Source organism: Lactuca virosa, chromosome 5, assembly GCF_052849685.1.
Source record: "Lactuca virosa cultivar CGN04683 chromosome 5, Lactuca_virosa_CGN04683_v6, whole genome shotgun sequence".
NCBI lineage: Eukaryota > Viridiplantae > Streptophyta > Magnoliopsida > Asterales > Asteraceae > Lactuca > Lactuca virosa.
In genome coordinates, this window is record NC_136430.1 from 92550875 (window position 1) to 92570272 (window position 19398).

Sequence of the window (19398 nt, forward strand, 5' to 3'; positions counted from 1 at the left end):
ATATATATACATATATATATATATATATATATATATATATATATATATATATATATATATATATATATTTTTAGTTTGATTCTTGGAATTTTTGGTAAGTTGCAGACTTGTTGCTCACCATTATCCTTCTTCGGCATACATTGGCCCTACCTTGGCTAAATATAGTTGATCATGCTATATTCATCCAAGATCTGACTACATACCCCAAAGCTGAATCATGGTGTTCAACTGGTCTTGATACTTTTATGTTATTGCCATTATGATACTGAATTAGTATGTGCGTATACTTTTATAAAAATACGAATTTTTATTTTTAAAGGTATTTTTGAAAGGCTACGTCATAGAATTTTGTCCCGTTGTATTTATAGTTTGTATATCTTATGTGGTTCGATATACTTAGTTCACTATAAACAAAGCTCTGATACCAATCTGTCACACCCCAAACCGGAACGGCGGAAACGTTCGGGGGCGGAGGACGTCATGCTCAGTATCATAACCATAATGAAGAAAGTAAACACAACCATCATAAATATAATTTAAAAGGTTACATCGTTGCAAAATACATGTTTCCAAATAAATTACATATGATATCAAAATAGTTCAAAAGAAATCTACGCCTTAGCGTCTTGCCTTCAAAAAGTCTTATGGTTACCTGTATTACTGATTACCTGAGAATACAAGTTGTTTTTGAAAGAGTATCAGCATTAAAGCTGGTGAGTTCATAAGCAATTATGAATGAAAAATGCAGATTGTTCCTTAAAGTTTGTTACCCGTTTGTTTCCAGAAAATCCAATATTTTCTAAAAGGTTTATTGTAGTCTTAACTGAACCAAGACTTAGTATATGTAAGTAAATCATCATACTTATATGTGGTTTTATGTTTAAATAAAAATCCTTTTGGTGAAACCCTTAAATTCCCGTGAACGGTGTGTTTGTTAATTTCCCATGTGAGTTGTTATACCCATACTATGACTCGAAGACCTCGTACTCGACGTTCTTCAAGCGTCGGAATGTTATGACACTTGTCACCACAGACCTGCCGGTCTAGCTGTTGCAAGCAGCTCAGGTGCGGGTTGTCAAACCCAATATAGATCTATACACAATTATCACGTTCTCCCTGCAAGAGATTCTGGCTATAACTACAGGACTTTTCTGTTGTACTAAAGAGTACTCCGAAGATGAATGTCTCACACATTTATTCATTAACATGTTCACGTAGTTTGTAGAAAACACTCGCTTTGTAAATCGATAGTATTACCATTTCTTTGTTAAATGAGGTGTCCAAACTATACCTATTATAGTTTTGTAAAAATGTTTTAGATGAATGAAACCTTGTTATGCATGACCTTGTATTTCAATAAAATAACATTTAAAATGCTAGGTATAAAATCTTACACACCTTGCTCAGCATGTTACAAGGTGTGAATAACTCTTAAACTTGTTTTAACAATTTAACTCTTAACTGTCACTGTTTTAGTTTATTTATAGAAAAATCATCGTAAGTTGAAAACTAAATCCGTAAACTCGGAGAGTTTTGAAAAAGAGTCTACTATGTTCACAAATTTTCTTATAATTTTTGGTGGTCTCAAACCAGTGTGAAAATGTTCATTTTCACGACCTGGTCTGATTTCGTTGCTGCAGTGATAGGCAGTTTTGTAAAAATCACCAAATATTGTAGAAAAATCGTATGGAGATGTGCAAGTAGTCATTTTAAAGGTATAAACCTGAACCATTTTCATATTGAACAGTTTTGAAAAATATTAAGTTTAAGTTGGGTAAAACAGTTCGTGAACATGTCACAACTTTTCTGTTGTAAGCTGTCAAGTTAAGTTTTTAATATGTTTTGGTGTTTTAGCTTGTATTCCCCCCTGAAAACTGAAGAAAACTAGAAAATGTAGGGGTATGAAATCACCTTGAGTGATGACTTGAAGAGTGGGAGGTTGAAGTTAAGAAATATCAAGTCAAGGGCACTTGGTGAACACGTGAGGACTTGGATGACCCTAAGAACGATTTTTGGCGTTAAGGTACGAGTAAATGATCCAAGAGTGTTATGAAGTTATGGAATAATACTTGAGTTTAGATGGAATACTTACCAAAAAGTGCAGTAGCAACTCAAGAACACTTGCACAAGGTGGTGGAATGTAGAGAGAAATAAGCTTTCTTGGGGTGATATGAGAAGTGTGAAAGTTTTTGAAATGAGTAAGTAAATCAAGAAATCCTCCAGGGATTTCTTTATATAGCAGGTTGCTGGAGCAACTTGTGAGTTTGAAGTGATGTGTGCCTTGGTTTGTGTGATGTGGATAAGGTTAGCTAATGAGAGGATGACACATGGAGGCAAGTGGGCACACTTGACCCACTTGTGGGGTAGAATACTCATCTTATAATAAAATAATGATTTTTAATTAAAAATCCTTGAAAAATAAATAAAATATGAGTTTTGGGGGTTAAAAATGGTAAAAATATGAATTTGGTGAAAAAATCCCGTCAAAAACGTCAAAAACGGGTTTAGGAGGCGAAAGTAGTCAAAAACCGGCATTAGGGACCGAACCTGCGAGGTTCGGCTCTAAAGGGCTAAGAACCGAGAGTAGGGAAAGGAAGGACCGAAAGTAGACCGAAGATCCGAAGTGGGTGTCCGAAGGTCCGAGGTCTCGCATGGGGGGGCCGAGGTTCGGTCCTCGCTGCTGGCTTCGGTCCGAAGGGGCTTCTGACACTTTCGGTTCTGACATTTTCGGCTCCTAAGAGGAGTTTCTGTTCCTAAGAGGAGTTTCGGTTCCTAAGAGGAGTTTCGGTTCTATATGGCTGTTTTTCGAGAAATCTTTCCGTTTTGCGTGATTTTTGACCAAGTTAGGGGTCGGGATGACCCGGATGACTATAAAAAGTTTGAGAGAGATTTTGGGAGAGATTTGGGAGAGATTTCACATACTTGGAGAGATTTGGGAGAGATTTCACATAGTTGGAGAGATTTCACATACTTAGAGAGATTTGGGAGAGATTTCACATAGTTGGAGAGATTTGGGAGAGATTTCACATAGTTGGAGAGATTTCACATACTTAGAGAGATTTGGGAGAGATTTCACATAGTTGGAGAGATTTCACATACTTAGAGAGATTTGGGAGAGATTTCACATACTTGGAGAGATTTGGGAGAGATTTCATCTTAGCCATTATTATCGTAAAATCTCGTAATGCAAGGTTCGTGAACCCTGTTATGCTTCGTTTATGATTGTTTTAAGTCCCCGAAAGGGTCCTTAGTCGTGTTTTGATGCGTTTTACTCTCTTTTTAGGGTTTTCACGTTGTTAACACATTGATTTTTCGAGACACTTAAATTTTTGACATACAAATGCACATTTTTATTCATAGAATAACATCTAACGTACAAGCACTGATTAAATTCGACCGGTTTGACTTGTTTGACTTTGACTAGAATTTGACGGTTGTCACATGAATGATCTCAAAATGGGTGGCCATAGGTTTACATATTTTTGCCAGGACGATCTAAAATTAAGCAAATTGGACAGATTTTTGGTCTGCTCTGATTTCTTTCAAGTTTTTCCTAATGTGATTGTTACTGCTCTTTAGAGGGATGCATCGAACCACTGCCCTGTTTTCCTTTCAACGAATTATGTGGACTTTGGACCCCGTCCCTTCCGTTTCTTTAACTCTTGGATGGATAGGAAAGGTTTTGCAAACATTGTTGCTAAGGCGTGGCTTGACTTCCAAGGATATGGCACGGATGATTGCATATTGGCTGCCAAATTCAAACATTTAAAGAACAAACTCAAAGAATGGAGGGCATCAAAATTCCCCAAGGAAGAGGAGGTTTAAAGAATATTAAAAGCAAAGTGGATTCTTTGGATAGTATTGTTGAAACATGGATTCTCTCCGAAATGGAGTGAGCGGAAAGAAGATATGATATTAAAAAAAATTAATTGAACTCGAAAATATGGCTAGTCTCGATCTTAAACAGAAATCTAGGATACAGTGGGCCATCGATGGAGATTAAAACACAAGCTTTTGTCACGGGTATGTCAGCAATAAGAACAGGAAAAATAGCATTAATGGAGTCACGATTAATAGTTGCTGGAGTACGGACCCAACTCAGATTAAGGAGGAGGCTTACAGGTTTTTTAGAGATAAATTTAAAGAAAAATGGCCATCTTGGCCAAAGTTCTGCAACCCTTTGTTCTCTCGCATATATGAGGAAGAGAGGACTTACCTAGAAGAATCAATTTCATTGGGGGAAATTAAGGTTGTTGTGTGGGAGTGCAGAAGTGAAAAGGCACCAGGACCCGATGGATTCACTTTCAAAATTATCAAATCCTACTGGGATATTCTATTTGGGGACATTGCATTATTCGTTAAATATTTTGAACGTTACGACAAGCGTGACTCTGAATGCAGTTCATCATTTATCTCCCTCATCCCCAAAATTAAAGATCCGATCAACTTTAGTGATTTTCGCCCAATTAGCCTGATTGGATGCATGTATAAAAATATTTTCAAAATCCTTGCCTCTCGCCTCAAAAGGGTGATAGGTAAATGCATCGATAACGTACAATCAACTTATGTCGAAGGCAGGTACATATTGGATGGACCGAAGATTGTGAATGAAGTATGCTCTTGGGAAAAAAAAGTCTAATAAGAAGGTACTGCTTTTCAAAGTCAATTTTGACAAAGCATTTGAATCGGTGAATTGGAAATATTTAGACTCAAATTGTAACACCCGGATCAGGTGCACATTATCTTCAATATTGTGAAGTTAAAAGTTTCAATATTAGCCCTTCTCACGACGTGATGAATGCCTTCTCACGTTGTGAGGGGTGATTCAGACCCGTGCATCATTTTAAGGCTCAAGACGCGAGGGCGGCTGTTGACCAATACCCAAATTTTTCGGCATTTAAAGGAATAAGAGGGATAGGGTTGCTTACCCTCGGCCTCTCTCACTCTCTAGACCTCTAGAAACCCTAATCTTAGTCCTCCTTAAGATCCTTTGTCATTTGGGTGCATTTCTAGCTTGAAAAAGAAGAAAAGAAGAAGGAAGTGCTCTAGTGGTGGTGTGGGCAAAGTATCATCATCATCACCATCTTTTCCTGCTTTTGGACCCTTGTAAGTATCAAAGGCTCCAACTTTATTGCTTATCATGGATAGATCTTGAGTTTTGTCCATCTTATTGATGTTATTGCATGCTTGAGTGGAGTAAATCCATAAAGTTGGCAAATTTATGGATTCTAAGAGTCCCTAGAGAATAATATTGTTCAGATCTGAAAGATGGTGTGGATTTGAGGCATGTATGAAAGGTTGAAGCTCATTTCTTCCCTTTTTGACCTAAAAAGTGGATGATCATGTTTAGTTCATGCATGACCATAAAGAAAACATTTTTATGGACCTTAGGTGCCCCCTCTAGCTTCTGGGTGAAGTAGAATCGAAGACTTAATGGAATAAGGACTTAAAATGGTGACCCTTAGCCTCAGACCGCGCTCACGACGTGAGGTGTAAGATCTCACGCCGTGAGATTCGGAGCATCCCCGTCTTCTGTTAGAACCCTTGGAGCTAATGACGTAAGAATGGGTGCTCACGTCGTGATGCCATTTCAGGTGGTATCTTTGACTGAGTTGACTAGTTTGGGTCGAGTCGAGTGGGAATCGGACCGGGTACACTGTCACGACGTGACCAATGTCTGGCCACGACGTGAGGTGGGTTGACTTTGACCAAGTTTGACTTAAGGATATTTTGGGTATTTTGGATTATGTTTGAGCTTTGGTCATTCTGATGATTAGGTGTCGGTTTGAGCTGAGATTCGAAGTCAGGACCTCATCAGCTAGCGTTAAGTTTCTGAGGTGAGTTCTCCTCACTGTACTTGCGGGTCGAAGGCACCAAGGTCGGCCCATTGGATTAGATATCCTGTTATGTGACAGTATAGTATCATGTTGTAGTGATATGTTAGATCGGTATCATGGTATATAGGATGATGCTATGATTAGTAATCTGTAAGATTTGTATGATTGTCTATTGACTGGTTATATGTATGTTTATCTGTTATGTATATGTTGACATGTTATGTGTGGTTCAGTTGAGTTGGACGAGTGTAGACCGAAGGCCAAGAGACCCAGGGCGTCCCAGATAGACTGCATGCCTGAGAGGCGTATCAGGTCGAATGCCCAGAGAACGGTCCAAATAGGTTGAAGGCCCGGTGAGGCGTTCTAGTCATGCTGAAGGTTCTGTGAGTGTTCCAGATAGTCTGTAGGCCGGTGCGGCCTTCCAGTTAGGCTGAAGGCTCTATGTGCATGTTGTTTGTTATTATGTTTATGTGGTGGTACTTTAGGGGAACTCGGTAAGTGTTGGCTTACGGTTTTCGGTTATGCTTTCAGGCACTTCGGATGACCGCAGGAAGGTGAAGGCGTGACCGTACACATCCTTTTGTTTATGAATTATGATTTTGGGAGACTCTGATGATTAGAAAATGTTTTGAAAACTATGATTGTAAACACTTTATGAAATTGGGTTGATTTTAAAAGCTTAAATTTATTGTGATTTTTATGGATGTTACAAGTTGGTATCAGAGCCTTGGTTTGAGTGAATTGGAGGAACATTCGTGTGAATCCAGTCTCAAACTAAAGAAAAAGATTTAAAAAAAATGATTTTCAAATTGTTTTCAAAATAATCAAGGAGGATGCGATGTGTACGGTCAGTCGGAGCCAGTAAGTAGACCCCAAATTACCACACTTTATTTAATATCGTGATATGTTAGAACAACATGCTAGTGATATGCTAGGGATCTTCAGGAATTTCATATTAGAATTGCCTAATTATATGATGCCTGATAGCCTACGGTTCTTCTTTATATCGATTTGACATCATTACTGTAGTTTCTTAATGTATGCATCATAGTTGTACATAACTAAGATTCTATAGCCTAAGAATGTTTGGTTTGGCCTTATTTCCTGTTCTTGTTTGATGAAGGGCTTAGGGTAGAATCATGTATTCGACTGTCTATAGGATCTAGTGTTATATATGATTAGTATACACGAGTGCTGCAGGGTTGGTGGAAGTTTCATGGATAAGTTGTGTGGGGTCAGCCGACTAGTTTCGTAATGTGTAGCCTTCCTCTAGGAAGTGAGGATAGAGTATATGCGTATGCTAGTGTGTATTGTTAGGGTTGTTGTGATGATCCTCTGAGACAAATACGGGTAGGTGTGGAAGGTAGTATGGGCCTGTACTACTAGAAGCACAGGACCCGTACGCGTAGCAGGGAAGTCACAACCCCTTGGGCTTTGTTGGGAGTTGGTCCCCCTGGTATGATATGTGTGTTATCTGATATTTCCCAGGTTTATTTTTAGTATGGTGATGAAGAGATGATTTGAGGCAGGATCCGGATCGGGATCGGGAGTTGGTGGCCAGGATAGGCCAGCTTTGACTGAGGAACGGGTTAGGGAGATCATGTAGGAGGAGGTTGTTTCCCTCTTCCGGGCGCAGTTAACAGAGATGTTTGGGTCTATTAAGACCGCCATGGTGGAGTACTTTGATGAGCATTACATTGCACTATCTGAGGCTGTTGCTGCTGCTGCCACCGTAACCGTTGCTGCTGCCAGGATTGGTGCTGGGAGAGCCTTTCAGTATCGGGACTTCGACAATACGAAGCTCTCGACATTTGATGGAGTTCAGGATGCTATCATAGCCATGAGGTGGTTGTCTTACATCGAGAGGTGCTTTTTCACTTTCTCTTGCCCAGCTGACCAGAAGGTCAAGTGCGCTCTGAACCTTCTACGGTCCGAAGCGAAGGATTGGTGGATACTTGTTACTAGCTTGTATTCTTCTATGCAGAGGGCTGATGTGACTTGGGAGCAGTTCCTGGAGATGTTCCATTCTAGATATGTTCTGTTGGTGGAGCATGAGAGTTTGGCCAAGGAGTACTTGGATTTGAGACAGGGTACTGAGTCGGTGACGAAGATCACCAAGATGTTTACGGAGAGGGCCATGTTTTGTCCTGAGTTTGTTGCTTATATGAAAGCTCAGATGACCAGTTACTTGAGAATGCTCAATACGGACATCAGGCAGTTTCTATCCACTCAACATTATGGTTCATTTTTTGGAGTTGCAGGAGGCCACCAGGCGGCAGGAGATTCAGATGGAACTTTAGACGAGGGAGCAGAGACAGACCCCAGTGCAGTCACATCCAATGCCGAAGCAGCTCAAGGCCGCTAATACTAGATCTGGGAGTCAGAGGCCGCACTTGTGGGAAGTGCGGCAAGGTTCATGAGGGTGCTTGTCGATTGGGCGGTGTATGCCACAAATGTGGCAAGGATGGGCACTATGCGAGGGATTGTCGCCAGCCTGATCCAGTTCCGAGTACCAGGATTTGCTACCACTGTGATCAGGTTGGAAATATGAAGGTCAACTGTCCATTTCTCGCCGCCAAGTCAACACAGGCCCCGACACCAGCTACTTTGAGGATCACCAATAGGCGTCAGGGCAGGTCGGATGCTCCGAGGGCTCAGGGTCGTGTTGTTCAGCTCACTGCCGAGGAGGCCAGAGCAGATCCAAATGTCGTGACTGATATGTTTCTATTTATTGTTCTTTTGATTATGTTTTATGTTATGCTCCTAATAGGTACGTTCTTAGTGGACTATTTTCCTGCTCTTGTGTTATTTGACTCGGGAGCGAGTCGGTCCTTTATATATCCATCATTCAATAGGGAGTTTGATATGCCTGTTAGGGAGTTAGAGTGTCCGTTGCAGGTTTCTATAGCCAACGAACACGGGTTTTCTACATCAGTAGTATATCATGGTTCTGTATTGGAGATCTTTGCGGTGCCTTATCCAATTGATCTGATCCTTATCCCCATGAGGGATGTATGTGTGATAGTGGGTATGGACTGGCTTAGCAGGTTTGGTGCCATGATTGATTGCGAGGGCCAGCGAGTGGTAGTTCGAACCCTAAGTGGGGGAGAACTAGTTATCTATGGAGAGGACACCAGGATTGGTTCAGGGTTTTGTTCGCCAGCCAGGGCTTGACAGTATATTCAGCACGGGTGTGCAAGTTATTTGGCTTATGTGGTTGATATTGTTGGGTTTTTGTATTCTACAACATCCTATGGTGCACATACAACCCTAAATGCCTTGGATCTATGTTTTCTCTAATTATACATGTAATGGTATTTCCAAAGTATTAAGCCTATAACTAGCATTCAATTGACATAAACGATATGAAATACTAGTTAGGATGACATACCTTATATGGAGCTTGAAACCTTGTTGTGTTTGGCTCACAACTCACCTAGGACAAAGGTGGCTCTTGAGAGAGAATTGCATGCACCCAAAGTCGTCCATATTTCTCTAAGAAAACATGCACACGTTTTTGGTCATGAAGCAACATATCTATATGGTGGATTCCAAGGGTCATGGGTTTAACCCAAATCCATACCCATGGGTTTTATGATCCATGGTTCATGTGGCCCAACTCTTTATGTGTCCATACATAAACTTGGTCCAACATGGATCATAAGCCCAACACATATAAATATAACTAATTATCATAATTAGTCCCCATAGATTTAATTAGTCTCTTTTGATCACTAAATTAATTCCAAATTAATTCTTGATCAATACTAATTAAAACATATGATTTCATATTAATATATTAGAACTTATAATATATTAATAAATCATATATAACCTTCTCTCAAGAGTCCATCCTAACAAATTGTCCTGGTGTTATGCAACCCAAATGGACCATGCTACTCTCGGGTCGAGTACATACCAATAATAGTTATGGGCTTAGACACCTAATCCAACAGTCTCCCACTTGGATAAGTCTAAAACTATTATTGCAGATATGACTCCAAAATCCCGACTAGCAATCGTAGCTCTTAAAAGCCGCTGTCGAACTCTGATGTAGTCAATGACGTGTCCATTAGATAAGGGATCATATATTCCTCCATTCTAGATATCATATCGACTGAGACATGGATTATAATCATTCTCTCTGTCCATCTGTTGTTTCCCGATTTCTGATTTATGACGACCGGCTAATTGAACAAATCAAATCAGTCCAGGCCCAGCCGAGCAGTTATGGTTGTCATCACTAAATCATCGAAGGGCCCACAGATATCGCTTTTATCCCTCTAAGGTAAAAGGAATGGATAAACTTCGACCCAAATGTTCGCTTGTACTCACTCATCAAATTACACACAACGATATGTTTTATAACATCCAAGTTACTGGTGCGTTTACATATGTCAATGTGCAACCGACTCGCAACTACAACTCACACGTCTCCGTTTGAAGAATATAAGATATTATCATCTCATGATCACTCGTGATAAAATCCATGAAGTGATTCAAATGAGTGTGGATTTAATCCAATACTCAAATCTTATTCCAGGCGCACTCATGAATACTACAGCTATGTCTAAAACATCTAGACATACTACAAACCCATTCATGACAGTCTTGCCTCAATACCTACTTCCAAAGTATGATTGACTGCGGACGGTTTGAATAACCTAGTTATTCGGGAAGTCAAAACATGCAAAGTGAAACACACGAATAATACTAATCCTATGTGGCCCCAAAACCTTTGAGCCATATTGATTACTCATTATTCATTGTATAATGTTTCAAATAATAAACATAATACTTGAACTAAAACAATAGTTGTCCTATGCTGCAAGCATGCACACTATGTTTACCTATGGTCCTTTCTTTGTGGAATAGATCAATTGAAAACATTTCAATGATTCTCATTTCACAATTCCAAATCCTTATGATAAATGTAAGAATACAAGATTCTTTGCCATTTACTGAAATCTGTTAGATTCTAAACTTATATGCAATAATCCTCTTGTAATGACTATGCACAAAAGTCATAAAGACTTGGCAACAGACATTACAAAGTATTCCAATGGAGAGCAATTCCATGGAAACAAAGTCTCACATTCAAAGTACATTCCTTTGAACATCCTTTTTGCATTAAGTTTTCTAATCTTACACAGATTTAAAGAATAACTTCCACTTATGGAAACATTTCCATATTCCCATTTTGACTATCACTTCTGAACAAGAGTTGCCTCTTTTCAGAATATGTCAATATCGTCCTTCCAAAATTAACACTATACTTCCAACTGTCCATGAGTAACCAATCTTTGGTAAGCCTCAAATTGTCCTCGATAATTGCTTAATCATTTTAGTCATATACAGTTCTGGTCCTTTTTCCCTCTTACTGCCCTAGGCATTTGGAAAATTCAGAACACATAGAAATATTATATCATATGCAATCGATCATGTACCCGAAGCATATGGGATACGATTCATAATGTCTCACATAAAGACATGATCCTAGACCAGTCTTTTTCTATAATTTTTTCTATTAGCCATGTTCTCAAAATTCGGACTATGACGAGGGATGCCGTAATCATAATCGAATATTGAGAACGCAATTAATATTTTATATATAGAATTTCCTTATTTTGAACCATTCCAACATAACATTCATATATATACTTTACAAAATTTGATTAAAATCTCAATTTAAGCTTTTAGAATTGGAATGAAGTATAATTTCCTCTCGCTTAATTATAGCAAAACAACTTTTCAAACCCTGCAAATTTGCAAATTGAAACTTTTGTTTTCTATAATTAACATTGCTAACTTGCAACACTTAACATAATAATCATGCTCCCACTAACATGATAATTATCTTCTTATCAGCATAACACTTTTGCTCCCACTAGCTTTGACATGTAACCAGAATTCAACTGGACTTCTAGAAATCAATACTTTATTGACTTTCATTACCAAAGTTCAGGTTTCTGATACGAGATGCTTCGATAAGACTTTATCTAAGCTTCCCAAAATCATACACCTTTCCTTAGATAGCTCACATGTGTGTCTAAACAATTTTAGAACTATGAAAAGGGATGCCGTAATCATAGTCTCAAATTTTTAGACCTTTGCCATTGCTCACAATTCGAATTATGAAAAGGGATGTCGTAATCATAATTAAATCTGAGAATGCAAATATCACAATTTCTATCTCCTTAAAATCTTCTTAGTGAAAGCGTTTCCTCACCATCATTTTCATGAATCAAAGAGAAACGTTATGACACTTAGATTTTATGGTGTATGTGTTCCTATCCATATGAATTTGTCAAAAACATAACCACAAGAGGAGGTTAGTGACAAATCCAAACTCATATGGACTGAACTTGTTCAATCTTAACTTCTTGCCACCTGGCAGCACAAGGGCCTGCCATTGCTTCCAAGTAGTTATGCAAACAACTGAGAACTCATAGAACTCACATGCATAGTCAACTTTAACTGGAATGGGCACAGAAACAAGAATATGTCAACACGATAGGCTATAAACCTCAAGTCGTGTGCTAGTGATAAACAATACCCTTTAGTAGTTCTTGAAACTTTTCAAGATCTTTAAGACTCCCACTGACTTCTTGACATATAAGATTCTCTTGTCAAGAACCATTCCTTGACAAAGCAAATATTCAAGAGTTAGTGCGGATTCTTATCAAGATAAACATTTCACACAATTGGCCTTAGTTTGTCTTTGTTTTATCCAAAACATCACAACTCACCAATTTCAAATGTACAAGAGTAGAAAACATTTTACTCTACATTTGATAAGTGTTTTAAACCTTCTTAACATTATGTCACTCGAGTTACAATCTTGGAGTATGACTCTAAGACATGTTTTGGAACGAAGTATGACTCATCTTCTTGATTTAATCATTTCAACAATTCACGATTCCTCTTCTTAATCAAACAATTGCAGTAAGATGTCCTTATAGGATCAATTTGATATGGTTTTTCATAATCATTAAGATGATCATAAAACATGATACTGAAATACTCTCCCATCTTTTCAGATTGGAGATAGTTTTATCTTTCTGCCTAATTTGATTCTTCCCATTCGTCCTGCCATACATTGAAACTTTTCCAATGTTTCAGAATTATACTTAAACTTGTAAGCACAACCATATTTACTAAACTTTAGTAAATCATGACGAATAGCCTTATCGTTCTTTGTGGTGGACCTTATCAGCGCACAACCAAGTGTACCCGATCTCCTAGTCCTTCACTTGACTCACATATACATGTGAAAAAGTAATTAGTCTTAATTTCCCAAAGATGAAAATTCTCATTCATCATACAATACAATTTGCATGATTCCAAGTTTCTATCCAACTGAAACTTGGGTGATGAAAATCTTTCTTTATTTGGTAAATTATGATGCTACCACAAACGAAGGAATCAAATCCATTTTCCAATATTGCTATCAATGGAATCATATAAACAACAATTTTTCACAAACGCCATTGTATGGATACTTAAAATAAATAAAATCAAAATTTTTCCTTTTATTTTAAAATTGCAGAAAAACTTATCCGTATAATGCAAATACATATGAGAACTATGTTGTTATCCATTCCTAAGCAATTTACCATGACTCTTAGCAGCAGCTCAAAATTCTGATCTTCGAATCATGCGATCGAAATCCATTTTCGCTATCAGATTCAGCATATACTTCCTCTAATTTTCCTCTCTTTTTCCGATTCTACAAAACATCAAAATGCGACCTAGTCACATCATGTAATAAGAATATCCAAATAGGAACTTAATAGAGTTAGATAGTGGACTTTACCTGAAGCATAGTCAAATTTTTGACTTTTACCATCCTAGTGAACTTCTAGGTAAATAAGGCAGCTTCGCAACCAATGCCCCTTCTTTTGGCAATAGAAACATATGGACTCTCTAGTAATGGTACATAGGACTATCTCAGACTTAGCCTTTCTCTTTACCATTTGGTCAACCGGGTTGACTATGGCCGATCCCTTTCCATTGGGAAGAGAAGACTTTTCTGGACTTCCAATGTTTCCATTGTCAATGTCCATGAAAGTTTGGGAAGTAGATCTTCCAATCAAATTTGCTTTACTAGTGTTCCAAATCATTGTTGATTCAGCAGCAACAAGCAAATATGTAAGATCGATAAGGGTCATGTCGTGGTCTGTCACATAGTAGTCCTTTAAAGAACCGGCTATATGACCTAGGAAGTGATTTGAAGAACCCAGTCAACAGCCAACTTCCTTGAGACTTCGACACCCAACTCTCCCAACTTGTCAATATGTGACTTCATCTCCAAGATGTGAGCACATATAGACACTGTTGGCCAATAGGGATTGAGTAACCTTGCACTTTGCAAGAACTTATGGGTTAGGGAGAATAATTGGAGGAGGTGGAGGAAGTGAAGTATGATTTCCAGTCCCATTAATGCACAACAAAGGGAGTAATCTTTCACCTTGATCGCCATTTGGGGTATCATCTTCATTAGGAAAGCTTTATCCAAAAGGATAAGGAAGACCATAGTTGTGATAACTAGACATCGATGAGGAAGAAATTCAAGTTTAGTTGATTTAAGTCTATAATATAACACCCAATATGAAATATTAAGGCCAGGACCCAACACAATATTTTATAATTTGGAAGAGGGATGCCGTAATCCAAGCTACAAAATATTTGAAGGTAGGTAAATGACGATTTACCAATTTCCACCATGAAAAACGAAATTTAACATTAGGTTTTAAATGAATTAAAACTCCAAGATCTTTTGAGACTCATTGAACTATTCAATGGCATGTTAAAATCTCGATTGTGCCCTTCAAGTTTGTGACTGGGATGCCGAGGATTACAAAGAATAAGTGAATAACCATGCAAATTAACTTGGTACACCTAATGTTACAACCACCTAATCAATGTGCCGGTTAACCATACACGCTCCATTGATCTACGATTAACATCAAGCTACCCTTTGCCACACATTGTCAGTCTCGATTACTGTGTCGGTTAACCACATACGCTCTACTAACGAATTAACAAGGTGCAAAGTGCAATTTCATAGGTTAGCACCAAATTCACATTTTCCTAAAGTAACTAAGACTGAGAATTTAATAAAGTTTAGTTACTTTATATTTATCATTATACTTTTAATGAAGGGAGAATTAATGTCCTGTCCTACCCGTTCGGCTAACGACCCTCCACCAGTTAAGGAAGTGGCGGGTGAGAGTGGACACCCATTAAGCTGCCATTTTATAGGCAACAACCTTATACCCCCCTTATAGATCGGATTCATGAATGAGTCCTACTAACGGTAAGACTGACTTACTCTTATACATATATATAAATATTATAATAGTATAAGGGTTGCTAATGACACATCTGTCAAGCACAACTGCTAATACTATCACTTAAGATGTAGCAGCCAGAACTGTGACATTCTTTATGGGGCGCATCTGCCGGTATAGTCCTTTAGGCGCATCTGTCGGGGTTATGAGGTTCTCTTATTAGGCGCTTCTGCCGGTAGAGTCCTTTAGGCGCATCTGTCAGGGTGATCTCGTTTATTGACAATATCGTTTTCGAGAGTCCACTCGCAATATAGGTCAATGGGTTTTTAGAGTACACCGGTGAACACATCGTTCACAACACCTACAGGTTGCAAGCCTGCTAGTGTTCCACTGGACTGTCTAGAATAGTCCGTGGTTGTCATCCATACTCTGCTAGATGACGGGGCCAACATTTAGAAAAAGGCTTCTCACATCGTCCACCTCTCACCCTTACCTCATGGTCTATATTACCTCTCAACTTATCGTCCAACTCATATTTCATCTACCCATGTTTTACCCAACATATTATGTAGATATAAATACATATACAGTTTAAATCATATAAAACTTGTATAAAATCGTTCATCCAACATAGATAGCATGTATACAGATAATATGCACACATAGCACGTAGTTTATATAAAATACTTCATATCTATGTGTAAGATGAAAGGGACTATGCACTCAGTTGAAAAGGTGGTGATTCTGAACTCAGACAGCGCTTCGCTTCTTAAAAATAATTTCTTTCGGCGAAACCTAGTATTATTACCACTAGAGTTTAGTCTATTATTCGCCGAGACTAATTAATAGTCTAGCTATTATTACTATTATATAAGCATTAAACAATGCTTATATAACCCATAATAATAGCCCAAGTACTCCTTATAAGGTCCTAATAACATTACTATATTGAAACATAAGCTATACTAAAGATAGGGTAGACATAGCTCACTTACAGCGGGTTTTCTCGAAAACCGGGCTTCGCTGGAGCAGCGTTCCCGAGCCGAAAGGCTCTTTTCTCGGGGCTTCCTTCAGGTGCTAGGGGTTTACCTAGGCTTAGGGGAGGGGGGGGGGGTTTGGGGGCTAGAGAGAGAGTGTAGAGAGAGAAATAAGGCTTGAGAGGTGTGAAGAAATGGCAAGACCCGACACCTCTATTTATAGTGAAAATATCTGATGGAATCGCCGAGTCTTGACACAAACTCGCCGAGTTGGTGCATGTGGCAGCCTTCTGGTAGTGCCACGTGTCCTCTTTCTGGTGATGCCACGTCACCCAAACTCGCGTATCAGCCTCCCGACTTAGAAAAATCATAACTCTCGCATACGAGCTCCATTTTCGACGTTCTTTTTTTCCACGCGTAGGTAAAATGAAGATCTACAACTTTCATTTAGACTCCGTCGGCTAATTTTTGACCGATCTTAAGTTTAAACAGTAGGAGGAGTTTAGACTGTTAAATGACCGCGAAGAAATCGTAACTCCTTCATACGGACTCCGTTTTCGTCTGTCTTTTTACCGGTGAGTTCCTATTAATTAGATCTTCAACTCTCATTTAGGTTGTGTAAGCCAAAAACCGCTCGAACTAAAATTCGAGTTTCGGGTCGTGCACTGCTAAGTCGAATCTTAGAAAAATCATAACTTCCTCATACGAAGTCAGATTTGGGCGTTCTTTTTATGGACGCTCTCGGTTTAACGTATACTAAAACTTTTGTTTAGATCACTATGTCTAAAAAGTCCTTTATCGTAAATTCACTATTTATGTCCCCCGGTGCCGTGCCGGTTTTGCCGTAAACTTCTTCGTTATAACTCGGATTTCGGCGTTCTTTATATGTACGGAACCCTTGAGACATATTCTACAACTTAGTTAAGATTATTTATTCTAAATAATCTAATCTTTTGTCGAAAAGTCGTTTTCGACCCCTATTATCTCTAAATTAACTAGCCCGGATCTACGGGCGTTACAACAAGTCCCCTCACATATAAGGCTCCCAGCACTGGATCTCATCCTAGGTTTTCCTAAGGCAAACTACACACCACTCTCTGCCATCAGCTACAGAAGGAACTCCTGCCCCGGCCTAACAAGCATAACGGGCCCCGCCCTAATTCGCATAACGGGCCCTGCCCACACACAAATCATATAGCAACTAATAACATACAGGATAATCATTGGGCCCCGCCCAGAAAACATACAAGAACATACATATACTAGTGTCACAGAGACAATGGGTATCCTAACAGATCATATAATGGGTCGGCATTGGTGCCTTCAACCCGCTATACATGGTGAGGAAACTCACCTCGAGTGCTGAATCTCACTGAAAGAAATCCCTAGTTGCTGTCCTGATGACTCCCCGAGCTATCAGTACAAAAATAACACCCATTAACACTTCGGTTCCAATCTATCGCCAATAATCCATACTTAGGGTAAAATGACCATTTTAGCCCTGGAATAGCTTGAACCAAAACTGAGGCCCAAATCCATAAACCAAAAAGTACCAAAACCAATTGATCCACTAAGGCCACTTATGGCCCAATTTTCCAAATTGGGCCCAACCCCATATGGGCCTTACCCTAAAGCCTAATAATTTTCCTTAGCCCAAAAGCTTGATTTTCAGATAGCCCAAAAGGCCCAAAGCAACAAGGTCCAAAGAAGTAGCCCAACCGAGGCCCAAAAGATGTGAAGCCCAAAATGACTGAGTATGCGGGGCGTACTCAGCTGTACGGTAAGCGTACTCACCGCATGGCTTTTTGTATGCCCATCGTACTCCTTCATTAATCCATTTCTTCCATTAAGCTCTTAATGCTTAAGTCTAAAGGTCCAAAACACGGATCTGAGTCCCAAAGAGTATCTAGAACCATAAAGTCACTGACTTGGTGTGTTTGCATGCCCCAAAAGATCCCAACTTCGATTTATAACATTCTACTTTCATAATAATGGCCATAACTCATGCGTAGATGGTTCTAAGCTTCAAAGATGACAACTTTATGACTCTAGGACCAAAAGAACACCAAGAGTAGCAACTCAAGGCTTCATAAATGATAATAAACCACACGATGTCATCTATTGGACCAAAAAGGGTCCAAAACTCAAACACAGGAGATCTAAGCTATAACACAACAAGTTCAGAGCTTTATACCTCAAATGAGTGTCAAATGATGATGAGAACCCGGATCTACAAGCTCCCACTCTTCCAATGAAGCTTCAAGATGATCTCCTTCCTTCAAAACACCAAAAACACACCCAAAAGACCTTCTAAGCTCAAGAACACTTAACTATGGAGTTAGGGTTTCAAGTATAGGGCTAGGAGGACAAGGAGGCTGAATAAATGACGATTTCATGTACGTAAGGATGATTATATAGTTGTTGGATTAATGTCTAAGTCCATAACTATAATTGGTAAGACTTGACCCGACCCGGCATGGTCCATTTGGGTTGCATGGCATCATGCATTTGGATAGACTATAATGAGAGAAATAACACTTAAGGTTGGTTAATATATTATAAGTTCTAATATATTAATAAGGTTATTTAATTAGTATTGATCAAGAATTAATTTGGAATTAATTAAGTGATCAAAAGGAGACTAATTAAATATATGGGTTGATTGTGTAAATCATTCATTCTTATATATGTGGGCTTGTGATCCAAGATTCCTCATGTTGGACTAAGTCCATGGGGTGACCCATGGATACTCCATGGAGGTTAAAATCCATGGAGCATAAGGAATGGGTAAAGTTATGAGTTACATGGTGTAACCCTAATAGCCACCATATAAAAGAATCCCATGGCTCAAGAAATCGTGCACTAATGTGTGAATATGAGGGCTAGACGATTTCAAGGAGTGTTCCATTTCTCTCAAGTCATTCCATGTGCATTTGGTGTTGTGTGAACCATTTGAGGTGTCACACTTGGGGCACTAGGCACTCAAGCTTCATGAAGACAAGCTACATCAAACAAAGGTATGTATTCTATCCATTTGATTACCCAAGTATCAAGTATTGTATGCTAGATAGGGTAATACCTTGGAAAGTTCATAATTGCATGTATAATAGAGAAAACATAGATCCAAGGTATTTAGGGTTGCATGTACACTTAGGAGTGTTAGAATGCGCAAAACCCATCAATAGTGGCCAACCCCGGAAATTAGGGTTTCAAAATTTATTACGTACGCCCCACGTACACCTCCGGATCCACGATCAATCCTTCACATGAGTACGCTAAGCGTACTACTTG